This window comes from Nerophis lumbriciformis, linkage group LG17, assembly GCF_033978685.3.
Source record: "Nerophis lumbriciformis linkage group LG17, RoL_Nlum_v2.1, whole genome shotgun sequence".
NCBI lineage: Eukaryota > Metazoa > Chordata > Actinopteri > Syngnathiformes > Syngnathidae > Nerophis > Nerophis lumbriciformis.
This window is the reverse complement of record NC_084564.2, coordinates 4,921,665-4,940,000: the sequence shown is the minus strand read 5'-3', so window position 1 is coordinate 4,940,000 and position 18,336 is coordinate 4,921,665. Positions and strand designations below refer to the sequence as shown.

The 18,336-nt window shown below is 41.7% G+C and overlaps 1 protein-coding gene across 1 annotated transcript in view; it reads left to right on the top strand.

Annotated features, from left to right (window-relative positions):
• Positions 1-18,336, top strand: part of plekhg2 (pleckstrin homology domain containing, family G (with RhoGef domain) member 2) — a 225,001-nt gene that overhangs the window by 2,339 nt on the left and 204,326 nt on the right. The window contains exon 2 of the mRNA XM_061972275.1: positions 14,528-14,592. The gene's annotated coding sequence lies outside the window, so the exon portion shown is untranslated. The remainder of the gene's footprint in view (positions 1-14,527; positions 14,593-18,336) is intronic.

Below are 18,336 nucleotides of genomic sequence, written 5' to 3'. Positions count from 1 at the left end.
AATGTTGGCCAACTGAAAAGTATGAAAATGAAAAATATGAGCATGTACAATACTCAATACTTGGTTGGAGCTCCTTTTGCCTCAATTACTGCGTTAATGCGGCGTGGCATGGAGTCGATGAGTTTCTGGCACTGCTCAGGTGTTATGAGAGCCCAGGTTGCTCTGATAGTGGCCTTCAACTCTTCTGCGTTTTTGGGTCCTTTTGAATGCAATTACTGAAATAAATCAAGTTTTTCAAAATATTCTAATTTACTGGCTTTTACCTGTATGTCTCTGTTGTTCAGCAATGTTTGCTCGCAATATCAAGATTCAGAATATGCTGTTTGGCCTACCAGAGATTTAGTCATCTAGTTAATAATACTATTAAGGATGTTTTCTTGATGCTACCAAATACACTATAATGTGGTCATCTGTGTCGAATAAAGCACTTGGCTTTCCTGCGCAACTACAACATAAGCTTTTAGTTTCTGTTATGAAAATCGACAACCACAAAGAACACAAACCAATGTGATCTATTGTCCTTTCCTTATGTTTAGTTCTGCTCTCAAACAATACTAATTTAGTAAACAATGAACCCTTTTGCGTCACAGAAAGTTTCTCAAACAAATCAAATGTTCAAAGAAACATTTTACAAAGTGATCACTGCAGACACGAGCATGGTCTGATTGTATTCCACAAGTTAATGAAAGTGATATTTTTGAGAGGCATTTCCTTCGACGCACTTTAGTTTTTTTCCCACTTCTTTCGGGACTCTATGAAAGCTCTTTCCTATCTCTCTATTTGAACGACTGGTACACCCCAAAAACAGAACAACAATACGCAATTTTCTGCTCAAACGCTACACTCGCTCTCACTTGTTTTAATGCTGCGCTCAAGCTGCTTGACCATCGTGTCAATTAAGCCTCAAAGAAGAAAAACGGATGTAATGTCATATGCAACCTACCTATTAGAGATGCGCGGTTTGCGGGCACAACCGCAAAATCCGCGGATTATCCGCGGATCGGGCGGATGAAATTAAAAAAAATTAGATTTTATCCGCGGGTCGGGTCGGGCGGTTGAAATAAAAAAAAAAATTAGATTTTAAATAGATTCAGGCGGGTGGCAGTTAAACCAATTCGGAAATATATATACATAGTTAAATGTTGTTACCCACATACGAAAAACGAGCAGGCACCTGCAGCATATGCCACAACAGAAGAAAAAAAAAAAAAAGATATGGACACTTTTACGGAGCGGAGAAGGGACGCCTCGCCGGGGTCCGGGACCGAGGCCCCTTCCCCCGAGAGGGCCCCACCGGGAGCCGTAGCTGAGGCGATCCGTGAGAAGGGCCCGACGCACGTCCAGGGTCACCACCGCGCCCACCGCACCGACACCCCGCCTCGTCCGCCTTCGCCACGGCCGGCGTCACGCGCAGCAGGTAAGCAGCTTACCTGCCCGCCACCCCCGTGGCCGGGGGCTCGTAACAGGGGTCACTCCGCGCGCTCCGCCCGCGCAGCTTACCTGCCCGCCACCCCTGTTGCCGGGGGCGCGTAACAGGGGTCACTCCGCGCGCAGTGCGCTCACGAAAGGGGTGGGGCTCACCCTGGTTGATATAGATAGCAGGACGGTGGCCATGGAAGTTGGAACCCGCTAAGGAGTGTGTAACAACCCACCTGCCGAATCAACTAGCCCTGAAAATGGATGGCGCTGGAGCGTCGGGCCCATACCCGGCCGTCGCCGGCAGCGAGACGCGCTTGGAGGTGCGCTCAGCGCGGCTCCCATATGATTGCGCACTGGTGTGCGTCTGGGTCCTGACAGCGTGGCACGCGAATGTCTGTGCTGCATTGGATCAGTCTCCTTTCTTTAACAGGCAAAAGCTTTATAACCTCACTAATGCCTTGCATCGTCTATATTAGATATATAACAACGGGCGGGTGCGGGTGGGTGCGGTTCTGATCAAATGTTAGAACGGGTGGATGGCGGATGGTTGACGACTTTCTGATGCGGTTGCGGATGAAATAATTGCCTATACGCGCATCTCTACTACCTATTGATCTATTTAAAGGGGAACATTATCACAATTTCAGAATTGTTAAAACCATTAAAAATCAGTTCCCAGTGGCTTATTATATTTTTCGACGTTTTTTTTCGAAATTTTACCCATCACGCAATATCCCTAAAAAAAGTTTCAAAGTGCCTGATTTTAACCACCCGTCCATTTTCCTGTGACGTCACATAGTGAAGCCAACACAAACAAACATGGCGGAAAGAACAGCAAGCTATAGCGACATTAGCTCGGATTCAGACTCGGTTTTCAGCGGCTTAAGCGATTCAACAGATTACGCATGTATTGAAACGGATGGTTGTAGTGTGGAGGCAGGTAGCGAAAACGAAATTGAAGAAGAAACTGAAGCTATTGAGCCATATCGGTTTGAACCGTATGCAAGCGAAACCGACGAAAACGACACGACAGCCAGCGACACGGGAGAAAGCGAGGACGAATTCGGCGATCGCCTTCTAACCAACGATTGGTATGTGTTTGTTTGGCATTAAAGGAAACTAACAACTATGAACTAGGTTTACAGCATATGAAATACATTTGGCAACAACATGCACTTTGAGAGTGCAGACAGCCCGGTTTTCATCAATGAATATATTCTGTAGACATACCCTCATCCGCGCTCTTTTCCTGAAAGCTGATCTGTCCAGTTTTGGAGTTGATGTCAGCAGGCCAGGGAAGCTAGGGTCGATATTCTTCTCCTGATCATCTTCGGGACGGTGTGAGCCAAGACATCCAGGGGGTTTAGCTCGCTCGTCTGCGGGAACAAACTGCCGTCATTGCTTGCCGTGCTACCGAGGTCCTTTGTCCCTGAATTGCTCACACACTCTGGCAGATTCAATGGGGGTCTGGCGGCAGATTTCTTTGACTTTATCGTTGGGAATGCATCTGCTTTGAGTGTCGCAGGATATCCACACATTCTTGCCATCTCTGTCGTAGCATAGCTTTCGTCGGTAAAGTGTGCGGAACAAACGTCCAATTTCTTGCCACTTTGGCATCTTTGGGCCACTGGTGCAACTTGAATCCGTCCCTGTTGGTGTTGTTACACCCTCCGACAACACACCGACGAGGCATGATGTCTCCAAGGTACGGAAAACAGTCGAAAAAACGGAAAATTACAGAGCTGATTTGACTCGGTGTTTGAGAAAATGGCGGATTGCTTCCCGATGCGACGTCACATTGTGACGTCATCGCTCCGAGAGCGAATATTAGAAAGGCGTTTAATTCGCCAAAATTCACCCATTTAGAGTTCGGAAATCGGTTAAAAAAATATATATGGTCTTTTTTCTGCAACATCAAGGTATATATTGATGCTTACATAGGTCTGGTGATAATGTTCCCCTTTAAGGCTCCAATTACTTCACATCAAATATTCCACTTAGACATTTTTTGGGGGGTATACATATTGCATATTTTGCCTTTTTGCCATAAAAAACATGGTTTTGACAAAAAGGGCATGCGAATTAAAAAATTTAAAAACTTTCTAATGACAGATAGACCTGAAGTTGATCTAGAACACACCTGGACAAATGAAGGCCTAGGTGCCACATGCAGCCCGTTAAGCTTTTCAATCTGGCCCGCCGGACATTCCCAAATCATTTATTTAGATGTTTAAGATGCAAAGTGTAGCTGCTAGAGATGCGCGGTTTGCGGACACAACCGCGGAGTCCGTGGATTATCCGCGGGTCGGGCGGTTGAAATAAAAAAAAAATTAGATTTTATCCGCGGGTCGGGTCGGGCGGTTGAAATTAAAAAAAAATTTGATTTTAAATAGATTCAGGCGGGTGGCAGTTAAACCAATTGGGAAATATATATACATAGTTAAATGTTGTTACCCACATACGAAAAACGAGCAGGCACCTGCAGCATATGCCACAACAGAAGAAGAAAAAAAAAAGAGATGGCAACGCCGGCAGCAAACGTGGTACGCGACAAACTAAAAAAGGGAATACTAAAGACCAGGGGAAAAAAAGGCCAGAAAAGTTCAGCGTGGACTCGTTTTTATGAGGTTGTAAATCAGGATGATAGTAATGCTGGCTATGTGATTTGCAAGAGCTGCGACGCTGTTTATGTCTACGACAGTCACAAAACCGGGACATCTAACATGGTGCATCACATTTGTGCAAAACCCCGAACCTCCACAAACACCCTGAGCATGAGCAGTCTCGTCCGCCGTGATCCCAGAAGAGTGCCACAGGATGTTAAAACAAGATAGAACGCAGCTGCCTGCAGCAGTTTGAGTGGCGCGAGCGCGCTTGGAGGTGCGCTCTGCGCGGCTCCCAGATGATTGCGCACTGGTGTGCGTCTGGGCCGTGACAGCGTGGCACGCATTGAATGTCTCTGCTGCATTGGATCAGTCTCCTTTCTTTAACAGGCAAAAGCTTTATAACCTCACTAATGCCTTGCATCGTCTATATTAGATATATAACAACGGGCGGGTGGCGGATGGCGGGCAGGTGCGGTTTTGATTAAATGTTAGTTCGGGTGGATGGCGGATGGTTGACGACTTTTGTGATGCGGTTGCGGATGAAATAATTGCCTATCCGCGCATCTCTAGTAGCTGCCATTATGATGTGCAGTGATGTTTTCTAATGACTATACTAACTATACTAAGTCTTTACATGCTTGGAATCTGAGCTTTCGGAAGGAGATTTTTACAACAAAGTTGTAAAGCTAAGTGATCAGATACATCAGATTGTAGGTGGGGGTTTTTTTAACCTTCATGTTCATATTTCACTCTGTTTGTTGCATTTTTGTTGTGTTTCGCTTGATTGTAAAATATGTGGATGGAGAGGGAGTGTGACGTTCATATGTTGTCAATATTCAGTGTTTTATCCTTCATAGTTAATATTGTAACATTCATGTACATTCTGGGTGTCTCATTCAGTAAAAACATTTAAAATTCCATTCTGTTTTTTAAGGCGGTCTGTCATAACGTTTTTAGCTTTCAATCAGACATTATTGTGAGGTTTTGTATTAGTGTTCCTAAAAATAGATATACCGGCCCCCAGACACATGTTTTTCTCTAAATTTGGCCCCCGAGTCAAAATAATTGCCCAGGCCTGATCTAGAAGTTCAAGAGTTGAATAAAAATAATTAAAATACCAATGTACTGTAGGGATGTCCCGATCCAGGTTTTTGCACTTCCGATCCGATACCGATATTGTTTTTGCATTTCCTATCCGATAATAAACTGATAAACTGATAAACTGACCGATACCGATACTGACCTATCCGAGTATGTATTAAAGTTTAAAGTTATTTAGCCTACTTAGTTGTCAGAATCATGTTGAAAAGGGTTTTAGTACTCTTGATAACAACTAGCCAGCTGAATTAGGGGAGTTTGAATAATACACAATGGTTGGTAACAAGAAACTGACCTGTTTATTCAAGGATAAACACAAAATAGACAAAATTATACATGACAAACAGAAATGGCATCATTGAACTAGGGCTGGGCGATATGGCCTTTTTTTAATATTGCGATATTTTAAGGCCATATTGCGATACACGATATATATCTCGATATTTTGCCTTAGCCTTGAATGAACACTTGATGCATATAATCACAGCAGTATGATGATTCTATGTGTTTTGATTGATTGATTGAGACTTTTATTAGTAGGTTGCACAGTGAAGTACATATTCCGTACAATTGACCACTAAATGGTAACACCCCAATAAGTTGGGGGTCCACTTAAATTGATTCATGATACAGATATATACTATCAGATATATACAATCATCATAATACAGTCATCACACAAGATAATCACATTGAATTATTAACATTATTTATAATCCAGGGTGTGGAGGGGGGCGCCGGATGTAAGTGTCAAAAAGACAGCCAAAAGAGTTTGATATGAGAATAAATCTAAAGTTAAAATATAGGGTAGAAATGCACCTATTTGCAGGAAATGTAGTCTTGATTTTCAAAATTTTCTTTCAAGGCTTGCATGTCTACATTAAAACATTCTTCTTCATACTGCATTAATATATGCTACTTTTAAACTTTCATGCAGAGAAGGAAATCACAACTAAAAAAAATCACTAATTTTTTCATACGGTGTTGATCTGGAAATTTTTGCCTCTGCATTTTGATGGTGTGGACGTGTGGCACCGAATGGAGATAAGCGTCTCGACAGACGTCACAATATTTGCACAATGATGACGAAAACTGTTTTCTCTGTCGTGTCCGCGTGTCGAAAATTGTTATGCGCTTATTTTTTTATTTGATTTTGTGCGTGGCATAGATTTGCTATGCGCAGAGGACGCTTAAACAGTGCGCAATTGCACAGGCGAGCACCTTAGAGGGAGCGTTGCTCGCACGGCTGCGCTAGCATCAGAGCTAACGTTAGCCATGCTGCTACCTCTCTGCTGGGAGAGGGCGTATACGTATGTGACGTGTGTCGTGACAGTATGTGACGTATGACGTGACAGTATGTGACATGTGTAAGAAGGTGCACTTGCTGTCTGTGAGAGGGAGACACAGGAAAGAGTGGGAAGAGTACTGCCAGCAGCTAAAAGCAACTGCGTGAGAATCCACACACCTGTGGATGTGTTGAAGGTGTGCTGGAAAATGCGGAACGGAAATTAGGGAGCAGCAGAAAAGTACAATGTATTATTTAAATCGGTGCGTTGGAAAACACGGACCGGAGTTTTTTTTTAAACTGGATCTGGATCGGCATTTTCCCATGCCTTGCCGATACGCAATTTTTGGCAAATATCGGCAGCCGATCCGATCCAAATATCGGATCGGGACATCCCTAATGTACTGTATGATTTATTTTCAACATTTTTATGACTGAAACCCTTCTGGATCCCTGGGACCAAACTTGAGGGGGAAAAAAATCTATATTTTCTATTGGTTTTTAAAATCTAAATGATCATAATGGCCATTGTATGCGCAATATGTGGCCCGGAATGGAACAAGTTTGTATACCGCTAGATTAGAGCATATGAATTTAAGTAAAATAAAATACATTTAAAAAATACAACTCCATAGGTCATCGCACAACGCTGCTCAAATGACATCATCACACGAGAGCACACACACGCATACTCACAGACACACACTCACACACAAGATTACGAAACTGCATTTATTGCTTGTCTGCGTCTCAGCCAATCAGCTCTCAGCTCACCTGGCACGTGTCATTGGCATATCCATGACAACAAAGTACTGTGTGTGTGTGTGTTTAGAGAAGCTTGAACGATCAATTTCTTTCACTCGGTGTCTAATACCGCTGACACATAATAAGTTGTAATAAAAAAATTTGCTAAGGACAAATAATAAATCATAATAAAATTGTACCGACGACAAAACTAACGACTTGCTTTGACTTCGACCTCAAACATAAAAACTGAGATTTTTTCCCCCCGACTTCACGCTATTCCACTTTAAAAATGATTACATGGCAATGACTCAACCACAGCTACTAATGTATAGTAGACACACACACACACACACACACACACACACACACACACACACACACACACGCATGCCAATGTAATAAGAGCATTGCCAGGAAGCAGATGTTGTGCTGACATGTCTGGAAGGAATGTCAGCACACACACACACACACACACACACACACACACACACACACTCTATAGGTGGGATTACAACTAAGCATCTATTAGTCATGTGATCATCACATCATGTGACTATAGCTGATGTACATATTTCCAGTGAAGAACCACTGAGAACACCTCGCCTGCTGTGGTCCAGACTCGCCGTCTGTCAACCACGTGTGGTTTCCAGCGAACAGAAGTGAGCAGGTGTGAAAACGCCGTCATCACCTCGTCGCCATCGCTTCTAGTAAGTGTCGAACATGTGACGTGTGACCACTTCCTGCTTTAAATCAGGGGTGTCCAAACTTTTTCCACTGAGGGCCGCACACTGAAAAATCATTGATATTTTTCATTTTCAAAACCAATACAATATACATATTTTTTTAACCATTAGGGCAGGGGTATCCAAACTACGGCCTTTGAGCCAAGTTCGACCAATCAGCAGGTGTATTCATATCATATACAAACAGCCAGTGGCAGAAAGTGACTGAAGTCAGTGACCAATACAGTACGCAATGCACAGCATTACCTATATGACCCAATCCAAACAACCTTCCCAAGTCATGGTGCGGGAAAAAAGTTCAACCAGCGCAAGAATTCAACAAACATGGTCACACATAACACGTCCTGCTCATTGAACTTTGTAGTTATTATAAAAAATGTCCAATCAGCATAAAAAAAATAATCTAAATTACACCCATTTAAATCCATTACAAAGCAAAAAATGCAAAATACTGTCACGTCATACGTCACATACATATACGTCCTCTCCCAGCAGAGAGGTAGCAGCATGGCTAACGTTAGCTGTGATGCTAGCGCAGCCGTGTGACCAACGTCCCCTCTAAGGTGCGCGCCTGTGCAATTGCGCACTGCTCAAACGTCCTCTGCGCATAGCAATTTTATGCCACGCACAAAATCAAATAAAAAAATAAGCGCATAACAATTTTCGACACACGGACACGACAGAGAAAACAGTTTTTGTCATCATTGTTCAAATATTGTAACGTCTGTCGAGACGCTTATCTCCATTCGGTGCCACACGCCCACACCTTCAAAATGCCGAGGCAAAAATGTCCACATCAACACCGTATGAAAAAATGAGTGATTTTTTTAGTTGTGATTTCCTTCTCTGCATGAAAGTTTAAAAGTAGCATATATTAATGCAGTATGAAGAAGAATGTTTTAATGAAGACATGCAAGCCTTGAAAGAAAATGTTGAAAATCAAGACTACATTTCCTGCAAATGGGTGCATTTCTACCCTATATTTTAACTTTAGATTTATTCTCATATCAAACTCTTTTGGCTGTCTTTTTGACACTTACATCCGACGCCCCCGTCCACACCCTGAATTATAAATAATGTAAATAATTCAATGTGTTTATCTTGTGTGATGACTGTATTATGATGATAGTATATATCTGATAGTATATATCTGTATCATGAATCAATTTAAGTGGACCCCGACTTAAACAAGTTGAAAAACTTATTGGGGTGTTACCATTTAGTGGTCAATTGTACGGAATATGTACTTCACTGTGCAACCTACTAATAAAAGTCTCAATCAATCAATCAAAACACACAGAATCATCATACTGCTGTGATTATATGCATCAAGTGTTCATTCAAGGCTAAGGCAAAATATCGAGATATATATCGTGTATCGCAATATGGCCTTAAAATATCGCAATATTAAAAAAAGGCCATATCGCCCAGCCCTAGTTCAATGATGCCATTTCTGTTTGTCATGTATAATTTTGTCTATTTTGTGTTTATCCTTGAATAAACAGGTCAGTTTCTTGTTACCAACCATTGTGTATTATTCAAACTCCCCTAATTCAGCTGGCTAGTTGTTATCAAGAGTACTAAAACCCTTTTCAACATGATTCTGACAACTAAGTAGGCTAAATAACTTTAAACTTTAATACATGCTCGGATAGGCCAGTATCGGTCAGTATCGGTATCGGTCGGTATCGGATCGGAAGTGCAAAAACCTGGATCGGGACATCCCTTATATATATATATATATATATATATATATATATATATATATATATATATACACACACACACACACACACACACACACACACCGTATTTTTCGGAGTATAAGTCGCACCGCAATATAAGTCGCACCTGCCGAAAATGCATAATAAAGAAGGAAAAAAAACATATATAAATCGCACTGGAGCCCGGCCAAACTATGAAAAGAACTGCGACTTATAGTCCGAAAAATACGGTATATACTGTATATATATATATATATATATATATATATATATATATATATATATTGGAGATGCGCGGTTTGCGGGCACAACCGCGGAGTCCGCGGATTATCCGCGGATCGGGCGGATGAAATTTAAAAAAATTAGATTTTATCCGCGGGTCGGGTCGGGTCGAGTCGGGCGGTTGAAATAAAAAAAATTTAGATTTTAAATAGATTCAGGCGGGTGGCAGTTAAACCAATTCGGAAATATATATACATAGTTAAATGTTGTTACCCACATACGAAAAACGAGCAGGCACCTGCAGCATATGCCACAACAGAAGAAAAAAAAAAAAAGAGATGGACACTTTTACGGAGCGGAGAAGGCCCCCGACGCCTCGCCGGGGTCCGGGACCGAGGCCCCTTCCCCCGAGAAGGCCCCACCGGGAGCCGTAGCTGAGGCGATCCGCGAGAAGGGCCCGACGCACGTCCAGGGTCACCACCGCGCCCACCGCACCGACACCCCGCCTCGTCCGCCTTCGCCGCGGCCGGCGTCACGCGCAGCAGGTAAGCAGCTTACCTGCCCGCCACCCCCGTGGCCGGGGGCTCGTAACAGGGGTCACTCCGCGCGCTCCGCCCGCGCAGCTTACCTGCCCGCCACCCCCGTGGCCGGGGGCTCGTAACAGGGGTCACTCCGCGCGCTCCGCCCGAGCAGCTTACCTGCCCGCCACCCCTGTTGCCGGGGGTGCGTAACAGGGGTCACTCCGCGCGCAGTACGCTCACGAAAGGGGTGGGGCTCACCCTGGTTGATATAGACAGCAGGACGGTGGCCATGGACGTCGGAACCCGCTAAGGAGTGTGTAACAACCCACCTGCCGAATCAACTAGCCCTGAAAATGGATGGCGCTGGAGCGTTGGGCCCATACCCGGCCGTCGCCGGCAGCGAGACGCGCTTGGAGGTGCGCTCAGCGCAGCTCCCATATGATTGCGCACTGGTGTGCGTGTGGGTCGTGACAGCGTGGCACGCAAATGTCTGTGCTGCATTGGATCAGTCTCCTTTCTTTAACAGGCAAAAGCTTTATAACCTCACTAATGCCTTGCATCGTCTATATTAGATATATAACAACGGGCGGGTGCGGGCGGATGGCGGGCGGGTGCGGTTCTGATCAAATGTTACATCGGGTGGATGGCGGATGGTTGACGACTTTCTGATGCGGTTGCGGATGAAATAATTGCCTATCCGCGCATCTCTAATATATATATATATATATATATATATATATATATATATATATATATATATAGTTACTTTATATGCAATCGGCTTTCGGCCCTCGATCAATTTCATTTTTTAACGCAATGCGACCCCCAAAGGAACAGTTTGGACACTTCTGGTTTTCATTATTTTCCATGTTTTTTTCCTGTTGTTTCAAAGGAAACTTGTTTTTTTTTAAATGGCAATCACACAAAATATGTGATATTTTTCCCCAAAAAATATTTCAAAATGTAATATTTGACGTGAAGTAGTTGCAGCCTTGAACAGTTCAACAATTCATCACGACATTGATTTTGATTCATTATTATTTTTTGAGCAATGACAGCGTTATTCGAGTCAAAATTGCAACTTTTTCTTGTTACATCTCACCTGTTTGCTCTTTTATTCCACTTCTTTGTTTTTTTAAAACCGTTTTTTTAGAATGTGTTGAAAAAGGGTCCCCGAGCCGCACTTTGACCAGATCGCTGCTTTAAAGCGACATGAATTAGCATGGAGGTGGATGCGTCCAAGATAGCCGCCGCCGCCGCCGCCGCGTCATTAGCAGTGGAAATGTGGTGGAGCGTCTCAGCTGGAATATCAGCAGGATGGAATAACATGCTAATGATGCAACATCAGCACCAGTTTGGGCTTCACCGTCCGTCAGAACCGGCCAGAACCGGCCAGAACCTCCTGGCCGTCCGAGAGCTTAAGGTGGCCATGTTGGCCCTTTGTTCGCGCCCTGACCTTTGAACTCTGCTAAAAAGACAACACACAGAGTTGGAATGTCTGGCTTTGGAATAACACACTAGAAAAAAGCCTGTTTACACTCTTTGTGTGTGTTTGTCTACTTTTCACAGCGTCCGCTCCTGTTCGTGTATTCATTCCGTGTGTGTTTGTGTGTGTGTGTGTGTGTGTTTGTACACTCTAACCGTCTCAATGGTGCAGAAAGATGCACAGATGTGTGTAGGAATGTCTCTTTTTAAGCCTTTTGTGTTTGTGTACACACGTGTGTATGTGTGTGTATGTGTGTGTGTGTGTGTTTGAGGCCCATAGCGCTCTAAAATTGTAGCTAAGTGATATAAATAAGGCTGCAGCTAACGATTATTTTTCTATCGATTAATCTATAGATTATTTTTTCGATTAATCGGTTAATCTATAGATTATTTTTTTCGATTAATCTATAGATTTTTTTCCTTTTACCGATTATTTTTTTTATTTAAAATGAAGATGAAAAAATAAATGTAGGCCAGTTTTTTCAAAAGGCATGGCTTTTATTTACAAAAAAAAAAGTATGGCCACTCAGTCAACATTGACAACAACATGACAAAATATTCTGTAACAATGTAAACATTTAACAAAATTAAAAGTAGCTTATTTGCTTTTAATGTGCAAATATAAAAGTAAACATCCAGTGCAAATCTTAATATTCTGCAATAGTATAAGCATTTCAAAAGTAAAAGTATTGCTTATTTTGCTTTAAAATGTGCAAAAATAAAGATAAACATCCAATTCAAAAAAGTGCAAAACGGAAATATTCTGTAACAACAGTGTAAACATTTCAACAAAAGTAAAACTTTTGCTTATTTTGCTTAATAACACAACAATGATAGTATGATTAAAGTGAAAGTTAATTGTTCGTTTGTACATAGTATACGTAATTGTTAATGTTGTAAAAGGTATTTGCACAACTAATTAACGTTAGCGTTAAAGAGGAGCGCGTCTTTGTAAACACTGAACAGGCACGCCAAATGCTCCTCTCAGAGCGAAACGGTGCTTTAGTTTATGAATTTACAACGCAGATACAAATGACACATTCATGTTTTTGTGTAATGATGACAACGTATACTCACGCGGACGATTGACTAGTTGATGGTGATGGCAAGAACGCTGCCGTTGTGCTGCTATGATAGGCCATTTCCGCTCGACACAGTGTGCATACAACAACATTATTAGCAGAGGTGGGTAGAGTAGCCAGAAATTGTACTCAAGTAAGAGTACTGTTACTTTAGAGATTTATTACTCAAGTAAAAGTAAGGAGTAGTCACCCAAATATTTACTTGAGTAAAAGTAAAAAGTATGTTGTGAAAAAACTACTCAAGTACTGAGTAACATACACACACATATCATATATATATATATATATATATATATATATATGTGTGTATATATATATACACACACACACACACACACACACACATATATATATATATATATATATATATATATATATATATATATATATACATACATTGATATATACAGTATATAATTTATATTTATTTATTTTGCCGTTTTTGTTTACATGTTAAAGGTGTTTTAATAATTATACATGCATGTTTAACATATAGATTCCTTTCTTTCATGAAGACAAGAATATAAGTTGATGTATTACCTGATTCTGATGACTTGCATTGATTGGAATCAGACAGTAGTGATGATAACGTCCATGTTTTCAAATGGAGGAGAAAAAAAGTTCCTTCTTTCTGTCTAATACCACATGAAAGTGGTTGGTTTTTGGCATCTTATTTGTCCAGCTTCCATATTCGTTTTAAGACACTTTACAAGAAATACATTGGCGGCAAACTCCGTAGCTTGCTAGCTTGTTTGCGCTGGCTTTCGGAGACTCTTATTTGAAAGCGCAGGCGCGATGGAGCGGGACTTTTATTGTGAAGACAGGAACTGTGCAGTCAGTCTTTACGGTTGAAATAAAAAAAGGGTATTTTTTCCTTCACACTTTTGATTGATTGATTGGAACTTTTATTAGTAGATTGCACAGTACAGTACATATTCCGTACAATTGACCACTTAATGGTAACACCCGAAGTTAGCTCGGAGCCAGTCAGGTCATGTGACCCCTGGCTCTGTTTGATTGGTCCAACGTCACCAGTGACTGCATCTGATTGGTGGAACGAAGTGAAACGTCACCAGTAAGGCAGGCATTTTGAGGGTCTGTCTGACAGACCAAAACAAACAAAGCGTGCATTAACAGATCGATAAAAATTAGTAGCGAGTAGCGAGCTGAATGTAGATAAAAGTAGCGGAGTAAAAGTAGCGTTTCTTCTTAGGCCGTTTATTGAAATACTCCCACACTTTTGACGACTTTTGGCGTGCTTTTTTTCCCCTCGCTCGCACCGCTCGCATAGTCTGCTTTGCGCTCCGCCATGACGGTAGTGTGACGTAAATATGCGACGCGTCGACGAACAAAAACGTCCTCGACGTATTTACGTAACCGATGACGTCGACGCGTCGTTTCAGCCCTAGATATAAATGTCACCCAATACTGTGTTGGTGTGCAGTAAGTGTGTTTTCTCATTATGCCTGCTGTCTACTGTACATAGAAATGTATGTGAGGGTGTATAAAAAAATATGTAATTCTTCAAATGCATGCTCGTGCTTTTTTTTTTTTTTTTTTTTTTTTTTAATTCATATTGTGTTCTTGTCTTGCAGTTGGATTCAAGCAAAAGTGCGAGCAAAAGTGGCTGATTCAGCGCTGGTATCATGACGTCATCACGGTGAGTCTTCATTCTTACAAGGTGCGGCCCCACCTGCGGTTTCCATGACGACCGCCTGTGTTGTCTGTGACAGCACACTATGTTTTATGCAAATACTAGTCCTGTCAAGTAAATAAATGATCAGATTATACACTCTTTTTGCAGTAACTTGAGTGTATTATTTAGAATAATATGCAAATATGATAAATATCACATTATTTATTATTATTATTTATTATTAAATATTATTAGAATATATATTATAATAAAATATAGTTTTAGGAGTACATTAAAAAAGGACACAAATATTTTGACACAAATGCTTTTATTGTCAGAATACCATACAGGAACATCTTTTAATGTATTACTTGAACGCACCTCATTTATTTGTTCAAAACAGTTTGATGTAAGTATTAAAAAAACATAACATATGTTTTGTGAGTAATCACATGACTGTAAATACATACATTGTGTACATTATGACATTATTTTTTATTGTAAAATGTTAATGTTTAAAGTTGAATGTTTATTGGATGGAAGCATATCTGCTGATGTGTATATGTGACGTGATGGAGGGTGTGGCCTATTGTGGGCCACTTTATTGAAGTGACAGGCCATTTTAAATGACATAGTGGGTCACTTTAAATTAGGTGATGGACCACGTTAAATGAGGTGACAGACCACGTTGAATGATGTGACGGACCACATAATAAATTGACAGGCCAATTTACAGGTAAAAGCCAGTAAATTAGAATATTTTGAAAAACTTGATTTATTTCAGTAATTGCATTCAAAAGGTGTAACTTGTACATTATATTTATTCATTGCACACAGACTGATGCATTCAAATGTTTATTTCATTTAATTTTGATGATTTGAAGTGGCAACAAATGAAAATCCAAAATTCCGTGTGTCACAAAATTAGAATATTACTTAAGGCTAATACAAAAAAGGGATTTTTAGAAATGTTGGCCAACTGAAAAGTATGAAAATGAAAAATATGAGCATGTACAATACTCAATACTTGGTTGGAGCTCCTTTTGCCTCAATTACTGCGTTAATGCGGCGTGGCATGGAGTCGAAGAGTTTCTGGCACTGCTCAGGTGTTATGAGAGCCCAGGTTGCTCTGAGAGTGGCCTTCAACTCTTCTGCGTTTTTGGGTCTGGCATTCTGCATCTTCCTTTTCACAATACCCCACAGATTTTCTATGGGGCTAAGGTCAGGGGAGTTGGCGGGCCAATTTAGAACAGAAATACCATGGTCCGTAAACCAGGCACGGGTAGATTTTGCGCTGTGTGCAGGCGCCAAGTCCTGTTGGAACTTGAAATCTCCATCTCCATAGAGCAGGTCAGCAGCAGGAAGCATGGAGTGCTCTAAAACTTGCTGGTAGACGGCTGCGTTGACCCTGGATCTCAGGAAACAGAGTGGACCGACACCAGCAGATGACATGGCACCCCAAACCATCACTGATGGTGGAAACTTTGCACCAGACTTCAGGCAACGTGGATCCTGTGCCTCTCCTGTCTTCCTCCAGACTCTGGGACCTCGATTTCCAAAGGAAATGCAAAATTTGCTTTCGTCAGAAAACATGACTTTGGACCACTCAGCAGCAGTCCAGCTCTTTTTTTCCTTAGCCCAGGTGAGACGCTTTTCGCGCTGTTTCTTGGTCAACAGTGGCTTGACACGAGGTATGCGGCAGTTGAAACCCATGTCTTTCAAGCGTCTCTTGGTGGTGGATCTTGAAGCACTGACTCCAGCAGCTGTCCACTCCTTCTGAATCTCCCCCACATTTTTGAATGTTTTTTTTTTCACAATCTTGACCAGGGCGCGGTGATCCCTATCGCTTGTACACTTTTTCTGACCACAGTTTTTCCTTCCCTTTGCCTCTCCATTAATGTGTTTGGACACAGAGCTCTGAGAACAGCCAGCCTCTTCAGCAATAACCTTTTGTGTCTTTCCCTCCTTGTGCAATGTGTCGATGGTTGCCTTTTGGACAGCTGTCAAATCTGAAGTCTTCCCCATGTTTGTGTAGGCTTCAGAACTGGACTGAGAGACCATTTAAAGCCCTTTGCAGGTGTTTTGAGTTAATCAGCTGATTAGTATGTGGCACCAGGTGTCTTCAAAATTTAACCCTTACACAATATTCTAATTTTGTGACACACGGAATTTTGGATTTTCATTTGTTGCCACTTCAAATCATCAAAATTAAATGAAATAAACATTTGAATGCATCAGTCTGTGTGCAATGAATAAATATAATGTACAAGTTACACCTTTTGAATGCAATTACTGAAATAAATCAAGTTTTTCAAAATATTCTAATTTACTGGCTTTTACCTGTATATGAAGTGGCGGACCACAATAAATGACATGACAGACCACAATTAACTGAGGTGAACTGACCACATTAATGATGTGACGGACCACATAATAAAGTGACAGGCCACTTTAAATGATGTGGCGGACCACATTAAATGACATGACAGACCACAATTAACTGAGGTGACTGACCACATAAATGATGTGACGGACCACATAATAAAGTGACAGGCAACTTTAAAGGGGAACATTATCACAATTTCAGAATGGTTAAAACCATTAAAAATCAGTTCTCAGTGGCTTATTATATTTTTCGAAGTTTTTTTCAAAATTTTACCCATCACGCAATATCCCTAAAAAAAGCTTCAAAGTGCCTGATTTTAACCAACTAACAACTATGAACTAGGTTTACAGCATATGAAATACATTTGGCAACAACATGCACTTTGAGAGTGCAGACAGCCCAATTTTCATCAATTAATATATTCTGTAGATATACCCTCATCTGCTCTCTTTTCCTGAAAGCTGATCTGTCCAGTTTTGGAGTTGATGTCAGCAGGCCAGGGAAGCTAGGGTCGATATTCTTCTCTTGATCATCTTGGGTGGCATAAGGGACGGTGTGAGCCAAGACATCCAGGGGGTTTAGCTCGCTCGTCTGCGGGAACAAACTGCCGCCATTGCTTGCCGTGCTACCGAGGTCCTTTGTCCCTGAATTGCTCACACACTCCGGCAGATTCAATGGGGGTCTGGCGGCAGATTTCTTTGACTTTATGGTTGGAAATGCATCTGCTTTGAGTGTCGCAGGATATCCACACATTCTTGCCATCTCTGTCGTAGCATAGCTTTCGTCGGTAAAGTGTGCGGAAGAAAAACGTCCAATTTCTTGCCACTTTCGCATCTTTGGGCCACTGGTGCAACTTGAATCCGTCCCTGTCGGTGTTGTTACACCCTCCGACAACACACCGACGAGGCATGATGTCTCCAAGGTACGGAAAACAGTCGAAAAAACGGAAAATAACAGAGCTGATTTGACTCGGTGTTTGAGAAAATGGCGGATTGCTTCCCGATGTTACGTCACGTTGTGACGTCATCGCTCCGAGAGCGAATAATAGAAAGGCGTTTAATTCGCCAAAATTCACCCATTTAGAGTTAGGAAATCGGTTACAAAAAAATATGGTCTTTTTTCTGCAACATCAAGGTATATATTGACGCTTACATAGGTCTGGTGATAATGTTCCCCTTTAAATGATGTGGCGGACCACATTAAATGACATGACAGACCACAATTAAATGAGGTGACTGACCACTAGGGCTGCGAATCTTTGGGTGTCCCACGATTCGATTCAATATCGATTCTTGGGGTCACGATTCGATTCAAAATCGATTTTTTTTTTTTCGATTCAACGCGATTCTCGATTCAAAAACGATATTTTCCCCGATTCAAAA